General features: G+C 48.1%; 1 pseudogene; it reads left to right on the plus strand.

Annotated features, from left to right (window-relative positions):
• The first annotated feature begins 3,947 nt into the window (after nucleotides 1–3,947).
• On the plus strand, nucleotides 3,948–5,893 carry LOC120848157 (annotated as a pseudogene).
• The last annotated feature ends 670 nt before the right edge of the window (nucleotides 5,894–6,563 follow it).

Below are 6,563 nucleotides of genomic sequence, written 5' to 3' on the forward strand. Positions count from 1 at the left end.
TTTCTTACCTGAGCACTTGCATCGGGACATGGGTGACATGGTTGTCTCGCAGGTCATCAAGTCAAGTTGACAGGAAAGCAAGCGATTGCGGAACCACCACACCGAAAATAAAACAGTCGTGGCAGGCTTTCCTGTCGAAGACGTTCATGGCGGAGAAGCAGTCTAAACTCGATTTAACGAAAGCATTCACCCGGTAAAAATGACTTTTAGCCGGTGCGTAGTGGTTGCGGTAGCCACGTCCGAGATTTTGTTCGCTCAGACTGCCTCGTCTTGGGTCTCAGTTGAGACCCAGCGTAAGACGCCGGTTGAGCCGCTTGCTCGAAACGAAATCGGAACCATCTCAGCCAAGTCAGGACTTGAGTCCGGTACCTACAACGGAGTGAGCGGTGCATCGAGAGGGAATCTAGGGAAAACGGGGAAAAACGAAGAATCCGGATGTGGATGTGACATGGGTCGTCTGCTTCTGCTACACCGCGGTCGTTTTGGGCAGCGAAAAACAACGAAAGTCTCATAACTGCGTCATGTTTTTCGTGCAAACCGTGGTTACACGTGAAATGCGGCAGGAAGCCGCGGTTCTGGACGTTGTCTGTCACCACCATCGTCGATGTTGAGCGCGTACGCCGAATAAAGGTGTCCACAGAAATGTCTGTTCGTGCGGATGCATTTTCTAAGAAAAAGCAACAGCACTGTACGACCCTTCAAAGGTAAGGACGAATGTAATTTGATGCAAAGACGAAAAATTTCAATTGGTGTTCGAAATAGAGAAACGAAAACGCGTTAATCCCCGAGAAATTTAACAAGATTACAAAAGTTGCTAAAAAAGAAGCACGGCGTCCGTACCATAGAGATCATACATACTATCCGTACTGAACTTGCGGTACCAACCGATGCTACGCGCAAAACAAAAAGTAAAAAAAAAAAAAAAAAGTTGCAGAACGCAAAAGGTTTTAGATTCGGAGGTGACGCTTTCCACAAAGGCGAGTTTATATACATGTCTACTCCACATAAAAATGAAGCATACATTCTATGGGCTCAATCAATTTTTTTTTTTCACTTCTTATTTTCCTGGCTAAACTATAGTAGTAGTCAAGTGCTCTGGATTTGGACATTTTAATACAATCAAAAACACCTTTCATAAGCTAATGGAATTTTGTTCACTTCTAATTTTCCTGGCTAAACTATAAAAGTTGTTAAGAGTTCTGGATTGAAAACTTTTATTACAAACAAATCATAACAATGAATGCATTTGCTGCGATCAGAGAAAATCCAATGACACAAGAAAATGTAAAAACAGTCGTCTTCCACAGGCACAGGACCAGTGAGCTGTCATGTTACTACTGTTTCTACAAAAATACTACCGGGTGAAACAAGGAGACGGTAGGCTCTTTAAATCGACCGGAAAATTCGGTTTCTTAACCTATCGCGCTACGACTTTGAGCAGCGTTGCCCACACATGGTGCATTTTTTTCGTAAAATTTGCAAAGAGCGGACTTACCTGAGGAAAAAGTAAAGAAAGAAAAAGGCTTAGCTCCTATGGAAACGCAGCGACGCCATCGGTCTGCAATTAACACGGCGCCGTTTTGCACGGTAGACAAGAGATGGCGCAAGCGGTCGCGACGCCTACTGCCGCCAACGAACGAGCAGACGACGCCGAGAGCCGGCGTTTTTAGCAGGCAAGAAACTGCAGTTGCTTGTTGTTACCGCGCCTGTCTTTTTTGTTTCTGCGACTGTCGCCGCCTGCGGAACGCGCGCCGCTTTTGAGTCGAAAAGATCGTCTGCTAAAGAGCCTTTGAGGAATACCTCGGCCGGCTCTCAGCGCCCGTATGCTCGTTCGTTGGCGGCGTTCGTTGCGCCATCTCTTGTCTCCCGTGCAAAACTGCGCCGTGTTGATTGCAGACCGATGGCGTCGCTGCGTTTCCATAGGAGCTAAGCCTTTTTCTTTCTTTACTTTTTCCTCAAGTAAGTTCGCTCTTTGCAAATTTTACAAAAAAAATGCACCATCTGTGGGCAACGCTGCACAAAGTCGTAGCGCGATAGGTTAAGAAACCGAATTTTCCTGTCGATTTAAAGAGCCTACCGTCTCCTTGTTTCACCCGGTAGAATGCAGTATGTGTCATTTAGCGCAGACATGTCTAGCCTTTTGAGGTTGGCATGATCGGGGGTTCTACTAGCAAAGCTAACATTGATTTCATAACTGTATCTTCGGTATGCAAATACTAAATGCTGGGCCCACACTAGGAAACATTCCGGCAAGTTCTCTCCAAAGCAAGAAGGATCGGTGCACATTCAAGAACACTGAAACTTCGAGCATGTCATTTCAGTTAAAAGTCAAGGTCGTTATTCCAATGAAAGAACACTGCACTTATCGATAGCAGAATTAATCTTGTACACTGCTCAAATGCTAGGACGTACATTTTAAAAAGAAGTTAAGCAATGCAAAGAATATGAAGGTTATTGTGTTTCCATTGCACCATCACCACAAAATACACAGGCTATAAGCTTATGAAGTAAAGCCGAAACATGACAACAGTAGCATGAATTCGATGTTTTATGACGAAAACGCTACATCTCCGTAGGTCCAAAGGCGACAAACACAACACTTGGACTTCATTTCCCTTGGGACCCATTTTCTCTTGGTCCATTGCATTGAGATGTTAAGCCAAACGGATGCACACACAAAGCTGAGAGTCTGTTACATAAATATGTATGTGCAGGTGCTTTTACATCAAGCTAATTTTACAGGTAGTATTCACAGGCGGCCCTAGCTGAGCTCGCAGCTGCAGAGCACATATACTGACGGCAAGCTTCCACAACACCTGCAACATGCACATTGCCCAAATGATGAATGTCTTTTAGAGTGCAGCTCTTAGGCGCGCGCCTCCGGAGTGAGCGGCGTCGGTGTTGGCGTAACTGCGTGTTACATTGGGACGTTTGCCATAATGACATCATATGTGACGTCACAAGGGTCCCGAGTGTCGTCACAAAGGTCACTCGTGAAGGTCACGAGGGAGGAGGGAGGGGGAGGGAAGGGGTGGAGGGAGGATGGAGGGGAGGGTACTGAGGAGGAGGAGGGGCACACCTGTTGGTAGTGTAATGGACCGTTATCAGATGGCGACATGAATCCGGCACTAAGGTCGTGCAGCCGTTCCCCTTTTGTTTGTATTTTCCCCCTCTCTTCCCGCTTGATAAACAAGATGGCAGCTTGACAGCTGTATGTCGTTTCTTCATCCCCAAATCCACTCGATCCTTGTCCCAGAAATGTGGTCACACTGTGCACTTAAGATAAACAGACAGGTTCTGGGCCCAGGACGACACATCCACCATTATTTCGGAAGAGGGATCACCTTTAATGAGTGATGAAAAGGCACGACCACATTGAAAAAGAAACTGCCAAGCAACACTGTCTTTGGTACGTCGTGCCGATGCCTGAAGATTAGACGGGCGTGAGTGTAGTGAAACTGTCAAGGACGAAGTGACTGACAAGCGTCGTGTGCCAGTCAAGAAAGTAAAAGGTGGCGCGTTCTTCGTAAGACGGACGGAGCGTCGCCGGACACAGGTCTCGCTGCTGACTCCATGGGGTGTTATGTTCGGAAGACACACACACCAAGCGTGGGTACAGCGAAGTTGTCGGCAAGAAGTGACCTTTGCACTTTCCGAGCAGGACGGATCGTCGTGCGACGCCTGTGGTTGTCGAAAAGAAGTACTGACATCGGTTCGGTGCGCTCCAGTGACGAAAGTGTTGGGAAGAAGTGTCTGACACGCCAGTGACGAATTTCTCGGCAAAGAAGTGAACAAAGGAGAACTGCGTCGACAGTTCGTGGAAGACGTCGCCAAACCTGTACGTGTTCCTGCTTCGCTGGGTGCCACAAGACGTGCAACGGGAACCCAACGCAAGTTAATCGCTGTAAGCCTAGTTCGAACCGCTCTCGACGAAGCAAAGCGATACGATGGCGGCGCTGGACGAATTCAAAATACCAAAACTCTCAAGCGAAAATTACCATGCGTGGACGATTTGAGCCAGAGCGGCACTCGTCCAGAGAGGCTGTTGGGAAGCCATCGAGCCTGGCTATGGTGGGAGAAAAATGACGAACGACGAGAGGAAGGTAAACAACAGGGCTTTGACATTGATGTTCCTAGTAGTCGAAGACACCTACCCGGGCGACATTGGGGAATGTTTGACAGCTCGTGAGGCCTGGAATACATTGGAAGCGATACATTTAAAGTGTGGACTACTGCATGCACTTCAGTTGATGGGAGACTTTTCCAACACCAGAATGAAGCCAGATAAAACCATGAAGGATTACCTGGATCGAATAATGAACCGACACAGGAAGCTTTCAACGGCAGGATACTGACAGGGAAGTGGCACTGGTGATGCTGATGGGCTTGCCTGAAGCGCATGAATCCCTTATCTCAAATCTTGAGCAAGACGAAGAAACGCTCACGACGAAGAAGGTGAAAGCAAGGCTGCTGGTTGAAGAAAAGCGCCAAGTCAAACGTGAAGAAGACAAACTAAATGAGAGTGAAGAAGACAAGCCCCCCATGACAAAGAACAAGCCCATTATGCAGAGTAGCCAGCTACACAAAAATAACGGGCAAGAACATTTTTCCAGGAAAGAAGCAACTGGCACTGGTACAAGGTGCTTCGAACCGAAACGACGAGTTCGGTGCGGAAAATTTGGACACATTGCCAGGGAACGCAAGGAGGGTCGCGATGACGAAGGATGCGGCTCACAGAGAAGACGAAATTCCAGTGAACCGAAGAAGGCGCTCTGTGACAGAAGTGGGAGTTCCTCAGGGTCACACATCTGGTACCTTGACAGTGGAGCAATTGACCACATGACGTCAAACAGAGCCAAATTCACCACTTTATGCCCTGATGTTTGACTGTCGAGGCAGCAAATAAGGAGGTCATGGAAGTCGTCGGGAGAGCACAGGTAGAGATTGAACTTTCGAAAGACTGCGGTGGCACTGTCGTCGAGCTCCAAGATGTCCTCTACGCACCAAGCTCAGACGGTAACCTCTTGTCAGTTGGGAAGATTGAGGAATGTGGACGGAGTGTGACTTTCAGCAACGGAACAGCTAAAGTGATTGAGGCAAATGGTGATCTAATTCTCGCAGCCAAGCGCGATGGTAAATTGTACACTGTGAGTAAGTCGCTTGCAACACTGAAGTTAGCAAAGGCGACAGACGTCAACTTGTGGCATCGACGACTCGGTCATTTCCACCATGAAGCTGTCGAAAAACTTTGCCAAAGTGGGAGAAGCAGTCAAGATGCAAAGTGCTCGACATGTGCGCTCGGGAAATTGAAGAGAAGCAGCTTCCGAAGAAGGGTGGAACGAGGGCTCAGGCCCCACTGGAGCTGGTTCACTCGGATGTAGTTGAAAAGATCACACCGGCCTCGAAGGGAGGGTCAAACGACTTTGTCACATTCATTGATGACTACTCCAGATTCACTGTAGTGTACCCAATGGAGACGAAGAATGAAGTGCTGGACCGATTCGACCAGTACCGACGAATGGTCGAGGTTCTCCACAACACGAAGGTGAAGACTTTGCGTAGTGAAACTGGAGGAGAGTACACAAGCAAAGAGTTTGATGAGTACCTAGCAAAGCATGGCATTAAGCGTCGGCTCACCATTCCTGGCATGCCTGAGCAGAATGGAGTTGCCGAGAGAATGAACCAAACTCTGCTTGAAATGACAAGGTGTCTCCTCATCCAGTCAGGCGTCCCCAAAAAACTTTGGGCTGACGCCGTTGTCACTGCAAGTCGCATCAGAAACAAGTGCTCATCGAAAGCGGTCGAAGGAGAGTCGCCAGAAGCTCTGTGGACGGGGGAAGATGTGAAACTGGATCACCTAAGAGTGTTCAGATGCAGAACATGGAGTCTGTGAAACAGACGATGCAAGGAAAGCAAGTTGGACCCGGAAGCAGAGGAGTGCATACTGGTCGGCTACCCAGAAGGAGTGAAGGGGTACAAGCTGTTGAACCAGAAAGAAGACTGCTTCTTTGTGAGTCTCGACGTCACCTTTGAAGAAGACTCCTTCCCGTGCAAGCTCTCCCAGGCTCCAAGCACCGACGTTGATGTATGTGGCGACACCGAGGGCACAATCATGTTTCAAGTAGAAGACAGCTGGAGCGGGTCACGTGAGGTTGGTGGTTCAGATCGAAATGATACTGGCCACAACAATGCCGAAGAAGTTAGCTCATCAGCTGATGAAGACGACGACGGAGCTACACAGCAGATATCCAACGTGACAGATTGTGGTACTCAAGCATGCAGAAGGTCGGAGAGACTGGCAAAGAAGGGACCACGTCAAAGTGATTCTCACGGCTGCTGCATAACAAAGCAAAACAACCGGGAAGATCCAGAAACTCTACACGAAGCCTTTTCTGCATCAGACAAAGAGAGATGAAAAGCAGCTATACAAAGTGAACTGGATAACCTTGAAGCTTCAGGAACATGGGAACTGGTGTCACGTCCGAAGGAGAGACAGGTCGTAAAATGCAAGTGGGTAATCCGCAAGAAATACGACGAGAACTGTGATCTAGAGAGGTGCAAGC

Source organism: Ixodes scapularis, unplaced genomic scaffold (genome assembly GCF_016920785.2).
Source record: "Ixodes scapularis isolate PalLabHiFi unplaced genomic scaffold, ASM1692078v2 PGA_scaffold11__112_contigs__length_91849675, whole genome shotgun sequence".
Taxonomy (NCBI): Eukaryota; Metazoa; Arthropoda; class Arachnida; order Ixodida; family Ixodidae; genus Ixodes; species Ixodes scapularis.